The sequence below is a fragment of the Mustela nivalis genome (assembly GCF_964662115.1).
Source record: "Mustela nivalis genome assembly, chromosome: 19".
NCBI classification, from domain to species: Eukaryota; Metazoa; Chordata; class Mammalia; order Carnivora; family Mustelidae; genus Mustela; species Mustela nivalis.
The window spans coordinates 26,129,750-26,154,271 of record NC_139038.1 but is presented as its reverse complement, the minus strand read 5'-3'; the positions used below and the strand labels follow the sequence as shown (position 1 = coordinate 26,154,271).

Here is a 24,522-nt window from a genome sequence, read left to right as displayed (position 1 = left end):
AAGTGACATGAGATGTCATTTATTTTTATAACATCATTCTGGCTGTCAAGAATAGACTTGGGGGGGGGCAGGGGCAGAAACGCGGAGAGCGGTCAGGAGGCCTCAGTAATATGGGCGAGATGTGATGGGGGCGGGGCCGGCGTGGGATCCACGGGGGAAGCAGGAAACGATGGATTTTATGACACAGGCACAGCGCTTTCCAGACCCAAGGCATGTTATCTTGTCCCATCTTCATGGACACTAGGCTGAGGCAGGGATTACCATCTCCCATTTTTACAAAGAACAGGAACTGAGGGCCTGTCCAAGGTCACGCAGCTAATCCATGGTCAGCCCAAGTTGACGACACAGCTATCCTAAATCGGTCACTTAGGCTGTTTCCCCCAATCCGATGACCCTTCTGCTGCATTTCGGGTGACAGGTTCTATCGCTGGTGAAGACTACACTTCCTGAGAACGGTGTTTCCCACATGTTTTCGACCACAAGCCCCCCCCCCTCACCCGCCCCACCCGCTCCGTTTCTAAAGCCAGTCAGGACTTGAGAATGAAAACGTTCCCGGCGGACTGGAGACCAAAAGACAAGGCAGAGAGAGGAAGAAGCAGAGAGCGGGAGAAGCTGCTGAAAATTCCAGTGCTTTGCAGGCAGGAATCAATTCCCTAGGGTATATTTGTCCCCTTTGCGTGGAAACTTAATTAAAAACGTGATTCGATTCGAACAGGGGCATGGGCGATGTGACACTTTAAAAATACCGTGGTGTTGGGCTTGGCGATGATCCTGAGAAAATGCCGGAGACTGGAGACATGTGCGTGCAGGATGATAGAGGCAGGGAGACCAGCAAGAAGGAATTATACCAGCAAACACGTTACAACGTAACATGGTTGCAAAACCTTCTTATCCTGCCCTGACCAGGAGCTCCAGGCTCACCTGAGGAGCTGTGTAGACCTACATCTCTGGTTCAACAGAGAATCAGCATTTCAAACCTCTAAGGCCAGAGAGCCCCCCCATTTCCCACCCCACCCCCCGTTCCTTCTGATGTCCTTCCAGCTCAGCGAACACCACTGCCACCCGCTCAGTGCCACAGGCGATGGAGACCCAGCAGTTGACCTTGATTTCAGTCTCTCCCTCCCCCTAAGTTTCAGGGTCTCTTAAGAGCTGCCAGTTCTGTCTGCAGAATGTTTCTGCAGGAATGCCTTTTGCCTCACCCCTCACTGAGGAAAGCCTAGGTGTCTCCCAATGCATCTGACAGACAGTGTGAGCTGTTTAAAATGTGCCGTGTACACCTGAACGGGTGTTCCCCTTGTCTCGATGTGCTCTATGGCTTCCCGGTCTTCTTTGAATGAAAGATCATTTAAAGTCTATGAGATTCGGCCGCTCACTTCTCTCGTCTCTGCTTCTGTGGGGATTATCTCCCCTCCTGAGAGCCTTCCCGTGCCTCTTGGTCTCTCTTCTGACCCTTGAATGCACGAAGCCCCTTTCCGCTCTCTGGGCTTCGCAGATGCTGTTCCCTCTGCCTACAATGCTTTCAGGTCAGGCAGCCTTAGGATGGGCTTCTTTGCATCCCACGCTTTCAGCTCTAATACACAGTCTTCCTTGGAAAGGCCTTCTCTTGTGACCAAATCTCAGAATTTCCCAGCCTCAGCACTACTGACATTCAGGGCCAGATCATTCTGTGCAGCGGACGACTGTCCTGGGAGCTGTAGGATGTATACCGGCATCGCTGACCTCTACCCACTCTACCTTAGCCCATCGCTTGAAGTTGTGACCACCAAAAATGTCTTAGGACACCGCCAAATGTCCCCCAGGGAGGGGTTGGAGCCAGTAACCTACAGTTAAGGACTTTTTTCCATTTAAAATTTCTCCTAACAATAACTGATGCTTTATCTTTTAGCTCTTTTGGCTTTTCTTATTATTTTTTTAACATTTTGTATTCTCTGCAGTTAATTTTTTTTGTTAGTGTGTGTTGTCATTTGCCCTTAAGAATGTGATCTCTGTAAAGTGCAAGAATTTTGACTGTCCTATTCATAGTACAAATCCCCTGAACCTAGGAGAGTGTTTAAGGATTTCTTTTTAATTTATTTACTTGACAGAGAGAGAGATCACAAGTAGGCAGAGAGGCAAGGGGAGGGGGGGGGCAGCAGGCTCCCTGCTGAGCAGAGAGCATGATGCAGGGCTCGATCCCAGGACCCTGAGATCATGACCGGAGCAGAAGGCAGAGGCTTAATCCACTGAGCCACCCAAGCGCCTCCTAGGAGAGTTTTAATAATACTCACTGAATGAATGATTACGAGCTGATATTCATTAAACTGCTTCCATGAGCCGAGCCTTGTGCTAAGCAATGTTCCTGTGTTCGCTCATTAAATTCAGCTGATGAGATAGATAATACTATTATCCCCATTTTGCAGGATGGAAAAGTGAGATTCAGCAAGATCAAGTCATGAAGCAAGTAAGGGACAGAACCAGGATACAATCCCTGACTACACTTAAGTGCTGAACTCCACACAGTGCCTCCATTTCCACGGATGAAAATACCAACAAGAGAATCTTCCAAACGAGAAGCTCTGAGTTGTTCTGGACTCTTCTTCCTTCTTTTCTTTCTGGATCCTCCCAGTCCTTCAGTCCTCTGAATCAGACTTCATAGATACTTCTAAGTTCAGCCCCTCCTCTCTACCTTGTTTCCACTAGACTCATCAAGGGCCTTCTCAACTCACACCTGGTTCTAGAAACAGTTGCCTTAGTCTGGTCTCCCCACTGTCAGCCTTTGTCCACTCCTGCTTCTATATGGCACTGCATTTATGTCTTCCATCAGCTTGAGTTACTCCCTGGTTTTGAAAATGTCTGTTGGCTTCCTAGTACCTACAAGATAAAGTCCAAACTATCCACTGTGCCCTTGGGAAGGTGATTTGATCTCTCTGAACTTCAGTTCCCCCATCTGTAGAAATGGGAATCTGAAAATAACTTTTTCAGAGATGTTTTTAGCATTCAGTGGGATAAGGTGTGTTGTGAGTTATAATAGGTGCTCAATAGTGTTGATTTCCTAGTGAATCCCTTAATTATCCTTCAAATTGTAGTTCAAATGCCTCTGACACTGTCAAGTCTCCCTCCACCCCCAGTTTTCTCTGACAGAGCTGATGGCTCATGGTCTAGGGTCTGGGGTTTCAGACCTCCACTCGGCATTTAACATGTCTTTCAACACTGTGATGTTATTACTTGTCCAGGTATTCTCCTCCATCAGAATAAGGGTGAGGATATATGCATTTCTGGACCCCTGTACTAAGGATGGGTGAGCACAGAGTATATGTTCCATAAATGACTATTTTGGAAGTAGGGAGATTGCAACACAATTCTAGAATCACAAAATACTGGTAGCCAAGGCTGACCCTGCCCCAAATTTGCTGCACAATTGCTATTTCCTTTCTGGGCCTTGGTTTTATTTTTCTCTTAAGAAAGAGAGGTAGTCACAGTGCTATAAAACCTGAAGTCAACCACAAGAGAAAAATCTGGGAAGACCACAAATACATGGAGGTTAAATAACATACGACCAAGCAATAAATGGGTCAACCAGAGGATCAAAGGAGAAATTTTAAAAAAAATACATGGAAGCAAATGAAAATGAAAACACAATTGTTCAAAACCTTTGGGATGCAGCAAAAGCAGTTCTAAGAGGGAAGTTCATAGCAATACAGTCCAACCTCAAGAGCAAAAATCTCAAATACACAATCTCATCTTACACCTAAAGGAGCTAGAAAAAGAACAAACAAAACCTAAAACCGGCAGAAGGAAGGAAATAATAAAGATTAGAGCACATCTAAGTGAGACAGAAACCAGAAAAACAATAAAACAGATAAATGAAACTAGGAACTGGCTCTTTGGGGGGGAAAAAAAAATTGATAACTCTTTAACCAGACTTGTCAAGAAAAAAGAGAAAGGACTCAAACAAAATCACAACTGAAAGAGGAGAAGTAAAAACCAACACCACAGAAATATAAACAGTAATAAGAATATTATGAAAAACTATATGCCAACACAATGGACAACCTAGGATAAATTCCTAGAAACATATAAACTACCAAACTGAAACAGGAAGAAATAGAAAATTTGAACAGACTGATAACCAGCAAAGAAATTGAATTGGTAATAAAACGTCTCCCAAAAAAGAAAAGACCAGGACCAGATGGCTTCACAGGAAAATTTTCCCAAACATTTAAAGAAGAGTTAATACCTATTCTTCTCAAAGTACTTCAAAAAAATAGAAGAGGAAGAAAAACTTCTAATTCACTATATGACTCCAACTTTAACCTGATACCAAAAGCAGATAAGGACACCACTAAAAAAAACGGAACTAGAGGCCAATATCCCTGATGAACATAGATGCAAAAATCCTCAACAAAATACTAGCAAATTGAATCCAACAATATGTTTTAAAAAATCATTCATCACGATCAAGTGGGCTTTCTTCCTGGTTTACAAGGGTGGTTCCATATTTGCACATTCATCAGTGTGATATACCACATCAATAAGAGAAAGGATAAGAACCATATGATCATTTCAATTGACACAGAAAAAGCACGTGACAAAGTACAACATCCATTCATGATAAAAACCCTCAAAAGCTGAGAGCTTTCTCCCTAAGGTCAGGAAGAAGACAAGGATGGCCACGCTCATCACTTTTATTCAACATAGCATTGGAAGTCCTAGCCACAGCAATCAGATAACAAAAAGAAATAAAAGGTATCCAAATCGATGATGAAGAAGTAAAGCTTTCACTATTTGTAGATGACATGATACTATATATAGGAAACCTAAAAGACTCCGCAAGATAACTACCAGAACTGAAAAACAAATTCAGTAAAGTCACAGGATACAAAATCAATGGACAGAAATCTGTTGCATTTCTGTATGCCAATACTGACTGAAATAGCAGAAAAAGAAATTAGGAAAACAATCCCATTTATAATTGCACCAAATATTAAGATACCTAGAAATAAACCTAACCAAAGAGGTAAAAGATCAGTACTCTGAAAACTATTAAAAACTGATGAAAGAAATTGAAGACAACACAGAGATATGGAAAGACATTCCATGCTTATGGATGGGAAGAACAAATAGATTGTCTACACCACCCAAAGCAACCTATAGATTTAATGCAATTCCTATAAATATAACAACAGCATTTTTCACAGAACTAGAACAAACAATCCTAAAATTTGTTTGGAACCACAGAGATCCCAAACAGCCAAAGCAATCTTGAAAAAGAAAATTAAGCCTGGAGGCATCACAATTCCAGACTTCAAGCTGTATTACAAAGCTGTCATCATCAAAACAGTATGATACTGGCACAAAATTAGACACATAGATCAATGGAACAGAAGAGAACCAGGAAGTGAACCCAAAACTAAAAGGTCAATTAATCTCTGACAAAGAATGAAAGAATATCCAATGAGAAAGAGATAGTCTCTCCAACAAATGGTATTGGGAAAATGGGACAGCTACATGCAAAACAATAAAACTGGACCATTTTCTTACACCACACATAAAAATAAGCTCAAAATGGATGGAGGACCTAAAAGTGAGACAGGAACCATAAAAATCCTAGAAGGGAACACAGGTAGTAACCTCTTTGCCATGACAACTTTTTTTCTACATAGGTCTCCTATATAGGGAAACAAAAGCAAAAATAAACTATTGGGACAGCAAATAAGAAGCTTCTGCACAGTGAAGAAACAATCAACAAAACTAAAAGGCAGCCTACGGAATGAGAGAAGATACTTACAAGTGACATATCTGATAAAGGGTAAGAATCCAAAATGTATAAAGAACTTATAAAACTCAACACCCAAACCAAATAATCCAGCTAAAAAATGGGCAGTAGACATGAATAGATATTTCTCCAAAGAAGACATCCAGATGGCCAACAGACACATGGAAAGACGCTCAACATCACTCATCATCAGGGACACGGAAATCAAAACTACAATGAGGTATCACCTCAGGCCTGTTAGGATGGCCAAAGTCAACACCACAAGAAACAAGGAGTGCTGGTGAGGATGTTGAGAAAGGGGAGCTGTTTTACACTGTTGGTGGGAATGCAAACTGGTGCAGCCATTGTGCAAAACAGTATGGAGGTTCCTCAAAAAGTTAAATATAGATTTACTGTACTATCCAGCAATCACACAATGGGGTATTTATCCAAACAATACAAGAACACTCATTCAAAGGGACACATGCATTCCTATATTTATAGCAGCATTATTTACAATATCCAAGATGATAGCAGCCCAAGTGTCCATGACTACATGAATGGGTCAAGAGCAAGTGCTACAGATGTGCAATGGAATATTACTCAGCCATCAAGAAGAATGAAATCTTTCCATTTGCAACCACATGGATGGAGCTCAAGAGGATTATGCTAAGTGAAATAAGTCCGTTAGAGAAAAACATATACCATATGACCTCACTCATATGTGGAGTTTAAGAAACAAAGCAAATGAATAAAGGGGGCAAAAAGAGAGACACACAAGCCAAGAAACAGTCTTAACACAGAGAACAGCCTGATGGTCACCAGAGGGGAGGGAGGTGGGGGATGGGTGAAATAGATGACAGGGATTAAGGAAGACACTTGTCGTGACGAGCACTGGTTGTTGTATGGAAGTGTTGAATCACTATACTGTACACCCGAAACTAATATAACACTGAATGTAAACTAACTGGAATCAAAATAAAAACTAAAAACATAAATTACAGAGAAAAAAAAATGAAATAGAGACAGTTCTATCTTCCTCAGTGGATGGGGTCAGATAATTAATGGAAAGTATCTAGCACAGGCCTGGTATGTGATTAGCACTCAATCAATGGCATGCCATTATTATTATCCAAATGTGTTAATTACTGTCCTCCAGTAAATGAGGGTCTACTTTGGGGATTAGGGGAGCTCAAATATTGACACCTGGAGCAATCTGGAAGTAGAATAAAGCAAGGGATAAGATGAGCCTAACTAAGGCCCAAAACAATAGTTGTTGCATACTGGTAGGGAAGAGGTATCAGGAAAGACTTCCTGGAAGAGGTGGCACGATAGTCTCTAAGGATGGGTACTACCAATTCCTTCCCCGCCCATTGTATGTATGTGCGGCTCCATCCTTCAAGAGATGAAATCCACTTCTTCTCCCAGTGAAATCTGGCTGGCCTGGCGACTTACCAACAGAACGAAAGCAGAAATGGTAATGGGTCACTTCTGGAACCTCAGGAGGCCTGGCAGCTTCTACTGTTGGTCTTAGAAGCACCGTGACATAAAGACACTCAGACAAGACTGCTGCATGAGGAGAGGTCAGGTAAAGGAGCCACCAAAGCCCCAGAAATGTGAGGGAAACTTGCTGAACCTTCCATTCCAGCCCAAGCAGCCAAGAAAGCAGCTGGGGGAGAGACATCAGCCAATTCCACATGGAATCAAAGAATCACCATGCTGAACCCCACCCCAATTCTGAACCCACAAAGGCATGAAAAATAATAAATTACTGGCTTGAGCCATTAAGTTTGGAGATTATTTGGTAAAAAGCAATAGATGAAAAAAAAAAAAAAAAGATGGGAATCTGAATACAGGCGAGCCTGGTGAGAAAGGCCTTCTAAATAGGGAAATGCAGTGTAAAAACTGAATCAAGGTTGCCCAAGGCATTATCTCCCAAACTCTCAACCCACTTCCGCTCACCTGCTACACTCCAGCCACGCTGAACTTCTCTGGGGTTCTTCCAACTACCGGCCTCAACACCTGCTCCCTGAGCCTCTCCAGATCACCTGCGAGGTCGCAAATGTTGCCTCCTTGGGGAAGCTTCCCTTCGCCACGTCCGTAATTCCAGCACATGTCACAGTGTTGTTCCCGTTAATCTAATGACCTTATTTCTCCATTGTGATAAGTAATTAATTAATGGAAGGAAGGGAAAGCACTTACTGTAGAATGCAAACTAATTACCGAAGAAGGAATAACGGAACTAGGAAATTACCATTTGCGACCATCAGAGTAAAGACTGATCGAGGCACGAATCATCAACAGGTGCTCACAGGAGTGGGTGAGAGTTTGACAAGGTACGGATTTGCACAGCCCCTGAGTGCACGCCCTAAAACTCTTTATTAATTATGAAGACACGAAAGTAATTTTATAATGGAGAAAGCTGGCATGGATCACTTTAATCGAGTGATCGAACACCAAGAGTGACTGAACAAACCGACATATACACTTACTGACCAGTCACTGAGATGGACACAACATCACTGGAGTCACGATCTGGCAAACATGTAAAACCTCAGTCTAATCGTGAGGCTCCGATGAACCTAAATTTATGGACCTTCTTACACTTTCCTAAACATGTCAATATCCTAAAAGACAAAGACCGAGGAAGCAGTCCGGGTTCAAGGAGACTAGCAATACATGAAAACCAAAGAACGCACGATCCTGGGTTGAATCCCAAGCCCAAAAAAATATGCTCCAGAGGGTGTTGTTAGAACATTTGTAAAAATTTTTAATACATCATCTATAGATTATATTGATGAATGTTGTAATGAATATTATATTGATGAATGATGAATTTCTTCTGATTTGGATCACGGTGCCGTGGTTACGGAAGAGATGGTTCTTGGCAGACATAGTCTGAAGCGTAGCGTGGTAAATGGGGTGTGATCATGAAATTGATCTCACATTGTTAAAAAAATAATAAAGCAAATGTGGGAAATTATTTACAGCTGGTGAGACAAATCCTGGAGGATCTCACTTCTATGTGGAATCGAAGACAAAGATAGAAACAAACCGAACCAAAGGCGGGGGCGGGGTGCGTTGAGGGAAGGGGGTCAAAAGGTACAAACTCAAGGCGCCTGGGTGGCTCAGTGGGTCAAAGCCTCTGCCTTCGGCTCAGGTCATGATCTCAGGGTCCTGGGATCAAGCCCCGCATCAGGCTCTCTGCTCAGCAGGGAGCCTGCTTCCTCCTCTCCATCTCTGCCTGCCTCTCTGGCTACTTGTGATCTCTGTCTGTCAAGTAAATAAATAAAATCTTAAAAAAAATTATTTAAAAAAAGGGCACAAACTTCCTATTTATAATACATACTCGGACTATGATGGCCAACAGGGTGACTATAGCCAATACCATTGCAGGATTTATAGGAACACCATTAAGAGTAAATTCTAAGAGTTCTCATTCACAAAGCGAATTTTTTTCCTTTTTTCATTTTCTTTTTGTTGTATCTGTGTACAAAGACGGATGCCAGCTGGCCCTACTGTGCGACAATCTACATAAATCAAACCATCATGCTGTATGCTTTAAAGTTTTACGGGGCTCTATGTCAATTACTTCTCAATGTAACTGCTGGGGAGAAAAACAGTTGGCGAATAGAGTATACAAAATTCGTACAGGTCTTGCAAGGTGTCTAGAGATCTGAAAGTATTACAGAATGAAAAGCAGGAAAAATGAAATGAAGTATCAGATATCCGGGGGATTAAATACAATGTGATAGGACCATCCCTCCACCAGACTGGCTGAAATGAAAAAGATGGACAATTACCAAACACGGGTAAGATGCGGTGCCGCTGAAACTTAACTACACTGTTGGAGGGAGTGTGAACTGTTCAGAAAACTGTTTGGCAGTGTCTGCTGAAATCGAACAGATCCAAACCCTATGATACAGCAGATTCACGCTAAATTATAGACCTCATATATACACAAATTATATTTAAAGATACGCACTAGAATGTATTGTAGCACTAGCCCAAAATTGGATGTGGCATATTCTCAAAATGGAGCAGTACCGGGCAATGTAAAATGGCTCGTTTCTACCCACTAAGACAGAGAATGAATCTCACAGAAATAGGAAACTAGATAAATTGGAAAAAAATAGTACATCTTACAGGAGGACTCCATTCATATAAAGTTCAAAAAACAGGAAAAACGAACCTACGGTTGTTAGAAGCCAAGACGGTGGGAAAAGCAGTGAGGGGCAAGAAGTAAACATGAAAATTCTTCTGGAATTCCGCTAATGCTTTGTCGGTCTGGGGGGCTGCCTATGTAGACCCTTCACCTTTTGAAAACCCGTTGAGCTTTACCTACATGATTCAGGTATTTTCTGAACATATGTCACTTTTCAATAAGATGTTTATATTAACAACAACAAAAAAGCTCCAAGATGGTGACAATATCCCATGAGTTTGTTCCAGGCACCGTTGCTGTCAGTACTTTCCATGGGTTAAATGAGACTGGCAAAGCGTGAAATATGCCACTGCCACACACCCTTCATTTTTCTAAGTGGAGACACTGAGGCTCAGAGCAGTTGAGCAACTTTCTGAGGCTCACACAGCAAGTGGCTGACCAGAACTCAAACACAAGTGGTCCGGGGGCCTACAGAGTCTGCATCCCTAGGTGTGGTGTGCTGCTGTGTCTTAATGAAGAGCCCTTTGGTGTAGAAAGGATCTTCATTTCTTCATCAAAAGGCCTCCCATGTAAACCCAGGATGTCAGGAATTAAGCAAATGAGCTTAAAGAATCAGGGACTCTAGTAATAAAGAGGGAGAGAGGAATACAGCGCCAGACGGAACCGTGATAATGAGGCTGATCTTAATGCCACTTCCCAGTCCTTATTTGCAAAATTAAGATCTAACGGGTAGGGGAGAGAGATCCACCCCAACTATAAAAGGCAGAGTGGATACCCATGAGATAAGATAGTTGAAGAAGTGCTAATGATCCAATTAAAAAATGGAATGCAGCTCTGTGATCCTCATTCCAATTATCATAGATTCAGAGCCCTGTAATCTACTCACCGCAGCAAGAGAAAGTGCGGGGAGAAAACTGATGGTTTGGTTTTGTCTTCTTCTACCTGTGGCAATAATTTTTTTTTGAATTATTAATCTGTGATTTCTTCGCTGTGTGTCTAGTCGTTCCAACGCAAAGAGGTGTCAGGGGTTTCTGCCGAGCAGGATGGCGCAGGCTTTTCAGTCCGTGAATCTTTTCATATTCTGTTCAAGTTTAAAATGGGCCTGTACTCACCAGAGTACAGGTTCGGGTGCTCTGGGCAATGGAGGGAGAAACTGGCAGAGGACTGAGGGGTTCCCTCCAGAGACGGAAAGGAGGGGTGAAGACGGAAAATGAGCGTCTCTTGAAGAGTGGGAACCTTGGGCTCTCTGTAGGACCAGCACCCAGGCAACGTGGAACTCAGAAGAAGAAACCAGAAGGAACGGCTCTGGAAACTGGGCCCCGGGCTCCGAGGCCCTCTGCCCTACCAGAGGTCTTGGGCCACAAAGCTCAAAACAGAAGCCAAGATCCACAGACCATGTGCGTCTCAGTAGTGGGTCCGCTTTAAGTGCTCAACTCGACAAATATTAAATATATTCAAGGGGGCAAGGAAGCTCGAAAATGACTGGAAAGGGGTGTGTGTGTTTATGTGTGTATGTGCACGCGTGTGTGTATATGTGTGTGCACGCATGTGTGTATGTGGCGTGCGCACGTGTGTGAGTGTTTCCCAACCCAGCACTGAGGGCTTGGGGGAAAGCTGAGCCAAAATAATGAAAATAAGGGATGAGATTTCCTTCACTCCGAGCCTGAGGATTTCGATGCGTACCTCCCACACACGAAGTGGGTGGAAACTACCCCGGACGGACTCCAAAGTGCATTTTGCATTGAGAAAAATCACTTGCCTAGAAAGAACATTATCTCCTCTACTTTTCCTGGCACCGCTTAATGATTCCCGAAGCCCCGCTCCGCTGTGACAAGCAAGCCTGGCGTGGACTACACATTTCCTTTTCTTGACCCTGGGGTCCGACTGTTCATGAATTCCTGATGTTAGTACTTCTGTCAGGCAGGGCTGTTTCAAGATGACTTCGGGTTTTTACAAAATCGAATTAGATATTCCGACCAAGAGCGTTTCCTCCTGTGAGTGAAGATTTGACTGAGACTTGTACGGTGACTGCTATCATCAGGACACGTTACGAGCCAGGTGTACCAGCCAGGATGTTTAAATTTATCGAGAAGCCAGTGGTTCCTGCTACCAGGAGCAGCACGGAACCATTCAAATACAGAACTGGGTAAAATCGGAGAATCATCATGGAAGCTGGAGCCATCAGCCCAGATGTGTGGAAGGCTTGCAGCGATGATAATTACACATCATTAGTGCATCTGCCGAATGAGATTCCTTCTTCCAGCGGGAGAGGAAAATCCACCCGGCGTAGGCGAACACACGGCATCATGGCAGCAATCCGCCGCCATCGGGACTCTGGGAAAGGCATACCCTCCCCCAAGAACGGTGTCTGGGGGTACAAGGGTATGAAACCTTCAGTGAAGGTAACACAGAATAGGACTGTCAACTAGATATGACAGGGCGGCGTAAGCATGGTGTCAAAACTGGGGAGCAGAAGCGGTCTGGATTAAAATGAGGGGGGCTCCGCAGGTAGACGGGAACACCGTTCGCAGATCCCCGCTCACCTGGAGTCCAGGAAGGGAAGGGACCGGGCTGCAGGGCAGAGCTTCTCTGACACCTTCTGGCTGGATATGTTTGTGCAAATGATCGAATAAGCAGCCCCACGCTAGGAGAGACAACATTTGGGGTTGAAATGGTGACATCAACCATGGAGAGATTCAATTCGCTGAAGAGACAGAGCCAGCTGGTGAAAAGTTACGGGCGCTGAGGGCCGTGGGACTATGTCGATCACGGGGTGCTTGTGTTCGGGTGCTCTGGGCACGATCTGAATGCAGATATTTCATTTATTGCTGTGTGACCTTCAGCAGTGGCTTCACCTCCCTGAACCTCTAGAGCTTCACCTGTAACATGATAACCGGTCTCAAACCACGATTTGAGGATTCTGTGATGTTCGTGTCAAAGCACGTGGCACTGGCGTCCAACAACAGCACATGCTCATAAATGTTAGGTACGGTTCTTACTGACGAGTGTGCAGGGCTGGGTGACATGCTGAGAAATAGATACTTGGTTTCTGCCTCCAGCTCCTGACACAGAGTTCCTAAATCCCTTAGAACGTCCTGGGTCAAAGGAGCGTCTTTTGTTCTAATGAGATAACTCCCGGTGGGTTCCTGGTTGGGGGCTGGTCATCAGATGGACCAAGCTTGGACCATTCAGCCCCATCCCCCATCCATCCAGGGGGATGGAGTAAGTGATCGATCATGCCTGTGGGATAAAAGCTCCCTAAAAATGCCTAAACGAGGGGGTGTGGGGAGTCTGCAGGTTGGCAAACACACCCATGTGCTGGTCTCTCCCTGGGGACAGAAGCTTCTTTTTTTTTTTTTTTTTTTTTAAGATTTTATTTATTTGTCAGAGACGGAGAGAGAGTGAGGGAGCACAGGCAGACAGAGAGGCAGGCAGAGGCAGAGGGAGAAGCAGGCTCTCTGCCGAGCAAGGAGCCCGATGTGGGACTCGATCCCAGGACCCTGGGACAGAAGCTTCTACGCCCAGGACTTCTTCAGACCTCAGCCTTCGTCTGACTGTCCATCTGTATCCTTTAGAATATCCTTCGGAGTAAACCAGTATGCATGCACGAAGTGTTCCCCTAAGCTCTGTGAGCCATTGTATGCAGGAGGGGGTTACAGAAACCTCTGAACTCTGGCCAACCGGTCAGAAGTACAGATGACACCCTGGGGCTAGGAACGGGCATCTGAGTTGGGAGGAGGGTGGGCAGTCTGTGGGACTGAGCTCTTAACCATGACCTTGGGATCTGCTCTGGCTCTGGGTGGTTCCTGTCAGAAATGAGTTGCGGAAGGGCGCCTGGCAGGCAACTCTGGATCTCAGGGTTGTGAGTTCAAGCCCCATGATGGGTACAGAGCTTACTCTGAAAAATAAATATATAACCTTTTTTTTTTTTTTTTTTTTTTTTTTTTAAAGTAAAGAAAGAACTGAATGGTAGGATACTCAGTAGGTGTCTGGAGAGTTAGAGAATTTGGTGTGAGGAAAATACCCACACACCTGGAGTCAGGAGTGCTGTGTGAGTAGAGAAACAGTTTTCCTTGAGGGTACGTTCTAGCCAGTCTGGGGCTCTGTGAAGGTGAAAAACACAAAAGGAAGAGTCTAGATACAGAAAAGCAAATATGCGTGCACCCTGAGTTTCCCGAAGGCTCATCAGCCTGAGGGACAAGTGACATCGCGACCAACAATAATTCATATTTCCCTGGCTCTGGACTTCCAATGTCAAATCCGGGACCTCTGGACACATCTTAACATTTCACGCGGTCCCCTGTGATAACAGCTCTTTGCCTTCCCCCTACAGCCCTCCATGAGGAAAGGTCAGAAACAAGTCCATGGGGCCAGTAAGGGACAGACATTACAAAAGCAATAAGGTTTACTGCACACTTAGTCTGTGCGGAGCAGTAGGCTGAGCTCCTTGGTACGCTGAACCACACGGAACCCTCTCAACAACCACAGAGGGTTGGTAGGAATTGTCCTCACTTTCTAGATGAGCCCCAGAATTGCAGTCAGTGGTCCAAAATCATTGAGATAAGAAGTGGGGCCAAGAAAGTCCGCCCCCAGAAGCCGGCAGCATGTATGACTATGTCATTCTCCTTGGGGAACTTTTATGTGTTAACCACCATCCTGACTGCCCCTTACCACTGTCTCCCCACCGTGGAAATCAACTCACTCAAACACATGCCTGACGGGACGGCCCAGAAGACATGCTCAGATGCTTTGAATCTAATTGCGAGCCAAAGTTAGGCTCAACATCAGCTACCATATCCCCTTGACATATATCAAGTCATTCATCAACAATGGAGAAATTGCAAATGAGCTGAGAGCCCACTGGCTTGCCCCAAATCCAAAAGATGCCATTTAAAAAAAAAAAAAAATTAATAGACTTAGAGCCATCTACTGGGTAGAGAGGCCATTAATATAAAATAAATAATGGTAGTGAGGTGGGTGAAAACAAGCTCATAAATTCTCACTTGCTTATTAAGGGAGGTATCTTTTGGACTCACATTCATAATGTATATGACTGTATATATAGGAATTATAAATACACATTTTCCTTAAATACCAAACACTGGCTGCTACTCCTCCCTGATGCAGAGAAAAAAAAATGAAGTCATAAAGGAATGAATTAAGATTCTGTTTACTTTCCTATTATCAAAGAGAATACTTCATAGCTAGAGGGGAACTTAACGATTACCTATTCCAACTCCCTCCTAACATACATGAGAAAACTTCCAGTTCGGGCCACACTAGGATTTCAAGTGATTTAAAATTCAAACACACTAGTGGCACACAAACACATTTTAATTTACTTTGTAGCACTGACAGCTCTAATCAAGGTCTGAGTCTTCTGTTCAAAGCCAACAAGTGATTAGCCTTAATGATGAGTGGACATAGAATCCTAATTCATATTGATTCCAGCTTCAGGCCTCTGCTGCTATTTCAGCCCTGAACTTGCACAATTATTATCCAAATTACAAAGCACTATTGATTGTTTTCCATCTTTATCTGAAACACCAATTGGCCTATCTTCTGAGGACAGGTTTTTTTTTTTTTTGGAAGGTCATTTAAAACCATTAGGAATTATACATGCTGACTGTAGGTGAACCAAATAAATATGGTCTAGGATGATGAAAGAAACCACAGATGAGTTTATCCCAGACCAGAACCACTGCTTTGCATCCCAGGAGGCCATAAGATTAGAGCAGCTCCTTGTCCAACATGGTACCCAAGCCATAGGGTAGCAGAGGTTGAGGGGAATGTCTGGATGGACAGGAACAAGGACAACCTTGTAGATCCTGATTGTGGCCGTATTCTACGCAGAAAGCAGTTGGGAGTTCTCAATCTCCTGTGAAGGGCACAGAAGTGCCTGTGAGAATCAGGAGACCAAAAATGTTCTCATGGTTGGGAGTTGAGGATGTGATACATGGACAGGATACAACAGAGGTGACTGCAGAACCACAGCCAGCATCAGCAGAGCAAAGGGGATGCCTGACTATACCAAAGAGACACAAGAGATAATGATACTTCTCCCCACAGGCTGGCATGTCCTAATACTAAGGCTTCACTTCACACCAGGAACGTTGGGTATGCCCGGTGAGAAGGCCAGAAAGGAATGCAAAAGCAAGAGAAGCTTGAGTCTGCTGGACTAATATCCAGAAGAGACTAACTCTTAAGTGGGAAGTGACTTCATTTCCTCTAATGTAATTCTCCAGCACGTGATGGAAGTGGATGCTTAAGAGAGAAATTTAAATTAGGTTACAGGAAAATATAGCTCCATTTTCACCCATGTGAGTTTTCTGATTGTGAAAATGCCTGCTGCATAAAATAAGTTCTTAGTACCGTCTCTGGCTTGATAACATTTGGTTGCTGTAGCTACTGTTACTATAACGTTACTGTTTTTGTCCTTATTATTATATGGTAATATCCTGGAAGCAGGCACAGTATCTTTTGCTTCTAGATCTCCAGTGTTTCCCACAGAATACTCTCCTAAGTTTGCATGGGTTGAACGAGTGAATCGGCACTGCTATCATTTGGAACCAAGGTGTCCAGGCAGAAGATCCACTGGCCCAGGCTGATGAGGGACTGATGACAGGACTCCAAGAACAGGTGCTAGACACATACCATGAATAAGAAGTGAATTTCTGTTGTGCTAAGCCTTGGAGATTTTGGAGCTGCTTGTTATCACAGCAAAACCCAGCCCATCCTGACTGATACCACCTAAACTGTGAAATGTATTCAAGAAGTACCTAGTCTGTGAAATTCCCTTTTAATTATATCTTTTATGAATTTAATCTTCTCTATTATTTTATAGTCAATGAAGCTAAAGCTCAATAATATTCAGGGATCCGTCTTAGGCCACACAGTCAGTAAAAAAATAGAGGACCATCTGAGTCCAAAATCCTAGCCTCCTGGACTGCCCCCAAATTGAGCCCTTTTGGTACCTACTTCTCAGCTACACAGTTTACTCTGAATTTCATGAGAGAGAGCTACTGGATTTCCATTCCTTTCCAAGCCGTCTTGAAGTAAGAAAGGTTTTAGGATAGAGTATCGGGAAGGAGAGATGACAGCTGAAGACATCCAGAGCAGAAATGAAAAATCCTTACTTAAAAATGTGGGGTACCTCCTGGAGCAGTGAAGAGTGTTCTGCGTCCCTATAGGCTGAGAGAGAATTAAAAGGAATGACAGAAGTATTGGCAAAAATGTGGAGCAACTGGAACTCCCACACATTGCTGGTGGGAGCACAAAACACTTCAGCCGCTCTGGGAAATAATTTGGCAGTTTCTAATGAAATTAAATGTACTCCTACTCCCATGAGCCTGCAGTTCCAGGGCAAGGATGACACTTAAGAGACACAAGTGCATTAGGTCCACAAAAAGATTTGTACAAGAAGGTTCACTCACAGAAGCTTAAGCTTAACTCGCTATAGTCCTAAACCAGAAATGATGCGAGGAAAACAGATAATTGAGGTATTCACAGTATACTATAGAATACTATACACAGTAGTATAGTATACACATATACTATATATAGTATATATATATATATATATATATATATACTATACACAGTAGTATTCACAGAGTGTAATACTAATTTTCAGTAAAATAGAACAAAATATGGGAAAACATCACATGGGTGATTTTCGAAAATAGGCTGAGCAAAAGAAGCCAGACATCAAAGACGATCTATCGTATGGTTCAATGTATGTGAACAGCAAACACAGACAAAGCTCATCGGCAGTGACTGAGGTCGGATGGTGGCTATCTCCAAGGGTAGGGGGACTAGCCGGAAAAGGTCACAACGGATTTTTCTGCGATGAAGAAAATGTTCATGGCTACATGTGGACGGTGGGGACGTAAGGCAAGCCCACCAAAGCTAGATACTGGGTTTGTGCGCGTTACTGTATGCCTTGAAACATACAAAAATAATAAAAATTAAGAGAGGCTGATTTTTAAAAAACTGTATCTGCATCTTAAGGAGGTGAGCAGGGAGTTTGGGCTCCAGAGCTTTGGGTGCCCAAACTCAGCAGCAGAGGGGAGTGGCTCTGGAGTTCGAACAGAGAGGACATATCACTCCGGGATGACGGGTCCACATGACTAGCAAGGAGGATTCTGCTAGAGAATGAAGCCTTAAGGGTGCAAGGAAGATTCCAGAGTACTGAGGTGCATATCCACACTGAGTCTAAGGTTGCTGCAGGTGACGCTCTGAGGGGCATCTCTGAAACATCCAGAACAAATGGCCCAGGGCCAGTGTCCACAGCGTCGTGGCACAGCTGAAAAAGCACCATTAACAATGAGTCCTCAGGAAACTCAGAACCAAGCCTTTACTGTTCTAAGTACCTCACAGGGCCCAGGACATTTGCATAACTCCAAGATCCGGCAAGGGACCCTGAAGACTGACCGATGGGGAATTTCTCATCAAATCTGGTGGGCTGAGGCGGAAAGTCCATTCAGTTTTAGTAACTCCATCCTAACTGTTCTGGAAACACTGAAGTCAGTTTTTTTCAGTCAGCCAGCCTGAAGTTCCCTGTGAATGTCATCTGTCGGAAAGCGGAGGGCATATTTAACTTCCTGCCAGAAAGGAGAAAGCGAATTTAATGTCCTCATACCTGGAACACTTGGCCTCCCAACAGGTCTCAGCCCCTTGCTGGTCTAGATCCCCGGGCAAGACGCTTCTCCTGAGACTCAGTATTCTCACCTGCAAAATGGGGACAGTAGCTCCTCTGTCCTCACAGAGTTGTTGTGAGGGTTTAAAACGAGAAAGTGTGTAATATGGAAAACCACATAATGGCCAACTGCTTGGTTGACTAAACTCACTTTCCAGCTGTTTGCTAAGAGGCTGTGTCCACAGAGACTGCATTAAGTGAGACGACAGATTCATTTTTAGAAATAAACTCTCTGGGGCCCCCAGCTGGGAACCTGAATTCACTCGTTGACACTGTGGCTATTCTGAGGAAGTGAGGCGGAAACAGAGGCGCCATGACCCAGCAAATTCTAGAGCTGGGAGGGAAAGCATCAAGGCACAGGAGAGAAAAGAAAGCAACAGGCTTGGGGCCACTTTCTGAAGGGGGTGGTGGGAGAGGCTCACTTGGCCACGTTACCTGCAGGGAAGCTTTCTCGCATCTTCTTCCCCAGAGCGTAAACACACACACACACACACACACACACACACACACACACACACACACACTGGATTTCTGGGCTTGTTGAAAGGGTGAGACATCCTAAAATCTAGCTATGAATCTTGTTTCCCACTGACTCCCCGCATCCTCCTTTCTCACGGACCCAGACCAGCCCTCTCCACAAGCATCATCCCCTTCGGAAACTCGCTGTGTGTCTGATTTCTCCAGAAAACAGCAGGCAATCTGCAGGGCTGTGCGCACACGGGTACGGGAGAGAACCCCAAAAGGACAGGAGCGAGTCCAGGTCTAGTCCTGGCCGGTCCCTAACTTGCTAATGTGACAGAGGTGAAGTTTCTCTAGCTACATAATCAGGGCTTGAAGAAATCAATCATTCCAGCTCAGATAACTGGTGATTTTCAATTTTTAAATACTTGTTAATGAAGGTGTGGGGAGTCAGCAAATGAAAGCAAGACTTAGAAAACGGAAGGAGAGAGGATTTTCTTAATTCGACATTCCACAAATGTTTGTCGGACTTCCCACTGAGATCACAGCTGACGAAGCAAGACCTGTCACTTTTGCTCAAAGAAGTTACCGTCTGCTGAGGAATGACAGAAGGCACATGGGTCTCAGCTCAGCCTGACCGACCAGCCTGCCCCACCGAAAACACGGCTTGAAAGCACCTGGGGAAAGCATTTCCAAGGACCAGGGTACGGGGAATCTTCTCAAGGGACAAAACGCTTCACCTGAGACATGTTTTAATTTTCTCCTCATTGTAAACCTACAGATCAGTAAAAAAAGAAAATGAAAATCATCTATAAACCCGCAACTCTGAAACAATTCAATCACACACACACGAACACAAGGCACGTGTATCCGTCCCATTTTTGTCTGTCTGTATGGACAGCCCCTCTTTGAAAAGCTGGGCCGTGCAACCCATACGATTTTTTAATCTGTCTCCTTTTCACTTAGCGTACTGTGAATATCTTCCTCAGAAATTAAATCATTTGGATCATATTTGGACTGTTCTGTTAAATGAAGGTGCCGTTATTTGTTTCACGAAGACTGTAAATGTGGACAGTTGGGTTGTTTACAATTTTCCTTGTTACTATCAGCAACTGCGTGCTAAGTGTTTATAGATAATTTTTTTTTTTGCACATACCCTCCTTTATTTTCTCAGAATGAATTCTGCATGGTGAAATCACGGAGTCAAAATTACAGATCTTTTTAAGGCTTTGACACAGGGGGCCCAATTTTCTCCCAAAGGTTTTGCTCCTTTTCAATTCCGTCAGTGCCTCACGAACCAAACAATTTCTCCCAAGGTCTCCCATCAGTATTGTTACATACTTATTGTTACATCTGTAAGCTAAGTTTATACTGGCCTTTCAGATTGGCCTGTTTGTTAATATTGTCAGTGATATTTCAGTGTAACGAGTTTCCCTTTTGCCTCTTTTCCTTCTATATTAATTTGAACTATCTCTCTCTCTCTTTTTTAAAAAGATTTTATTTATTTATTTGACAAAGGGAGATCACAACTAGGCAGAGAGGCAGACGGGGGTGGGGGGGGTGCAGGGAGGAAGCAGGCTCCCCACTGAGCAGAGAGCCCGATGCAGGGCTCGATCCCAGGACCCTGGGATCATGACCCGAGCCGAAGGCAGAGGCTTTAACCCATTGAGCCACCCAGGCACCCCAAACTATCTCTTTATATATGAAGAACATTATCATTCTTGTCCGTCCTGTGGGTTACAAATATTTTTTACTCACACGGCAGCTTGAAAACTTGGTCTCACAGAAAAATGAGTCTGGTGACTTAAAGCTTCTGCTTTTGTTCTGCCTAAGAAAGCCCTTCCTTACCATGAGATTTTAAAAAGACTCTCCTGTTACTTAACCTAGTACCTTATAGGTTGGTTTTTAAAAATATTTAAATCTTTATTCAAATGAGCTGTCTCTAGGACACAATGGAGATGATAAAGGGCAGGTTTCAATTTTTAGTTTCAGATACTTCTGCAATACTGGTCTTTCGATTTTGTACAAGGAGCAAGCACTACTTTGTCATTCGAATAATTATGAAAAACGTATCACCACTTGGGCTTTTATTCTGAAATCTGATAGGAAGGAATCTAACTTCTGTTGGTTCTCTGAATGGTTCCTCAGATGTCCCTACACCTGTTATTTGATGCAGAGCTGAGATCCAAGAGACGTGGAGGAGGGAACTGGGTGAGAAAGGCGAGAAGGACATGCCATGGAGGAGAACGTGTGCTCGGACCGCTGGAAAAAGTAGACAGTGAGTTCAGGGAATTTCAGGTCAATCCATGCGACTCGAGTAAAAGGTGCAGATAGAGTCTTCTCAAATTTGGGGGGGAGGGGCTGGAAGAATATATATATATATATATATTTCTAATTCAGAATTCAAGAATTTACATTATCATGACTTGCGACACTGGTCCCCACCTCCTAGAACTCATTAACTCTTTAAGCATTTGCTATATTTGCTTGATCTTCTGATAGAAGAAATAAAACATTACAGAGGAAGTTCAGGTTCCCGTCGATGATCATTTCCTGTTCTATTCTCTCTTCCTGTGTTCATGTACGTGGTACATTCCCACTTATGTTCCAGTAGGTCACACCTATGGCTGTGTGCGGGTTGATTAATTAACATTTGGCCATAAGTAAAAAGAAATCCTGAAGTAAAGGGAAGAGGGTTCTTTAAAGATAAATATTTGTTTCTCTCTCATATATAACTCTTGATAGAGAGTCCAGACCTGATGTGGCTTCTTCATGATTCAAGAGCCCAGCTTCCTTCTATCATATAGCTCCTCCATACATGGATTCCATTCTCCAATTTATTTCTTAGTCCAAGATGGCTGTTCTAGCTCCTGCCATCACATCCACATTCCAGCCAATAGAAAGGATAGGAGGAATAGAGAAGAAATATAAAAAGGAAGAGAAGAAGGTGTTGGGGGCTGAACTGTGTCTACTAAAAAGACATGTTGAAGTCCTAACCCCCAGTATCTATCAATGTGACCTTAGTCGGGAATGGGGTTTTTGCAAACGTAATCGAGATGAATTACTGTGGGTCCCAGTCCAACACAACCAGTGTCCTCATAAAAAAGAGGACAGACAGATTTAGACCCACAGGAAGAATGTCACGTGAAGACAGAGGCCGATATTAGAATGCTGTATCTCTAACCCAAGGAAGACCAAGGACTGCCAGCAACACCAGAAGCTAGGTCTATCCCTGGGACCACCAAGAGAGCATGGCCATGCTGGTAAGACTTCTGGTCTCCAGAGCAATAAGAAAATAGATTTCTGTTGTTTAAAGCCACTAGACTCGGTTTATGCTACTTTGTTGCGGCAGCCCTGGGAAACCTGATACATAAAGCCAAGGGGAAGACAGCAGGGGGTAGAAAAGCTGACCGTTCAGCAGCTGCCCTTACAGAAGATTCCGAGAAGCTACCACATCCCCGCGCTCACATGCCACCGAAAGTAGTCAGACACGGTCCCAGTTCTAAATCACTATGTTTAAAAGCGATATACTAGTCTACCTTGCGAATTTACCACCACTTATATTCTGAATAGGATAACGTTGTTTCCGCTTTTTTTTCTCTTATAAACACTGCCGCAGTAAATGCTGTACTATCTCCATAAGCATCTATGGGAGAATTTCCCTAAAGCATATACTTACAGGTAGAAGGTCTAAGTGACAGCATCCCTACATTTGCAATTTTTAAAGATATTTTCTAAGTTGTTTTTTCCAAGCTGTTGTGCCAGTATTTACTCTCTCCTGCAATACAACTCATTTCACTACCAACAGTTGATTTTACTGGTCTTTTCATTTTTTCTAAAATTATACGTGAAATACCCATTTTAAATAAGTCTCGACAAATGTACTGTCACAATCAAGACACAGAAAATCCCGGTCACATGAAGTAATCCCTTGATGCCCTGTAAACAGTCTGAAGCCAACAGATTTGAAACATATAGATGAAATGCAAATATTTCTTTAAAAACAGCAAAGCTGACATAAAAAACAGCAGAAAATCTGAATATTCCTTTAGCTACTAAAGAAATCGTATCTGCAGTTACAACCCATCCCTCCGCACACCCATGCACACTCACACACTCAACTCTCCCTGCCCAAATGAATTTACTAGTGAATTCTTTTGAGTTAAGGCGGCGGGGGCGGGGGGGGGGGAGGACCCACCAATCTAACAAAATTCTGAAATTCAAAACAATCTCATTCAAAATCCCAGCAGGTTTTTTTTGGTTGTTGTGGAAAGTGACTACAGGATTCTAAAATGCATATGGAAATGCAAAGGGTCAACCAAGTAAAGATAATCTTGAACAAGAACAAAGTCGGAGGAAAGCTGTTGGGGGGCGTTAGTAATGCTCTGTGCCTGGATCAGGCGGTGCTCTCAAAGGATCCTCACGTGATTAAAAATTCAATGAGCTGTTGGCTTGAGGTTTATGCACGTTGCTCTGTGTGTGTTATATGTTAATAAAAATGCTTACGAAACAAAACAGCCTCCACAACAAAACCTTTACTTGCCAGGAGCAACGGTTTCCCGGGAACCCCCCCGCTATCTGTATCTGGCACTTCGGGGTGGATTTCAGTGGTTAAAAACATTAGCACAGGAATCAGCCAGACTCACCTTCACATTTGGCTCGGCTGCTTGGACGGATAAAATGACTTTTTGGAAAATGGATTGGCGGTATCTCGCAGTGAATGTGGGCACCGCCCAGGACCCTTCAACCAAGCTGCTAAGTAAGCATCCACTCAATGATGAGTGAGTAAATGTATATCTTAATAAATGAGATATACAGTCAACAATTTGAAACAACTCAAGTCCGAAGGACCCATCATCTTCAGGCAAGTTGTTTTATCTCCTTGTGTTTCCATTTCCGTGTCTGTAAAACGGAGACCCTAACCCCTACAGCTACCTGGTGGGATCGTGTCGAGGCAAGGAAAGCGGTCAAGACTAGCATCTAACGTTCAGTACAAGCTCGATACATGATTGCTGATATTTTCATTGGACTTTTAAATACAGATGCCATCATCTGCCCTAATAAAGTACTAGAGCCCTCATCCACGGCTCCTACAAGCCCCGGACTTCTTCCAACCGCCATGTCCACCTTATGTTTACTGAATGAGACAGCTAGGGTGGGAAAGGTTATTCTATTTGAAAAACCTCAACCTAGGTCTGCATCAAAGTTCCTGGTGACCTGAATGGGGAAGGAGGGGTACTGTGGGGCCCCCTCTCCTCTCCCTTGTCTGAGACCGTGGTACCCCCTTTGCTCAGCAAAGGCTTCAGGTTGCACCCCGTGCTCCCTCCTCCCACAGAATCGCCAGCCATCAGTGAGCTGCCTCTGCTGAGTTCACGCCATCTGGAATCCTCTGGGAAGACAGACACGGACTGTGTACACCGCAGAATTAGCCTTTATATTTCATTGTGTGTCTGTGGAGGCGGCGGT

At 43.8% G+C, this 24,522-nt stretch overlaps 1 protein-coding gene across 1 annotated transcript in view; it reads right to left on the bottom strand.

The window, feature by feature from the left end:
- RPS15A (ribosomal protein S15a) overlaps window positions 1-24,522 on the bottom strand; it is a 420,016-nt gene that overhangs the window by 60,419 nt on the left and 335,075 nt on the right. The window lies entirely within an intron of this gene.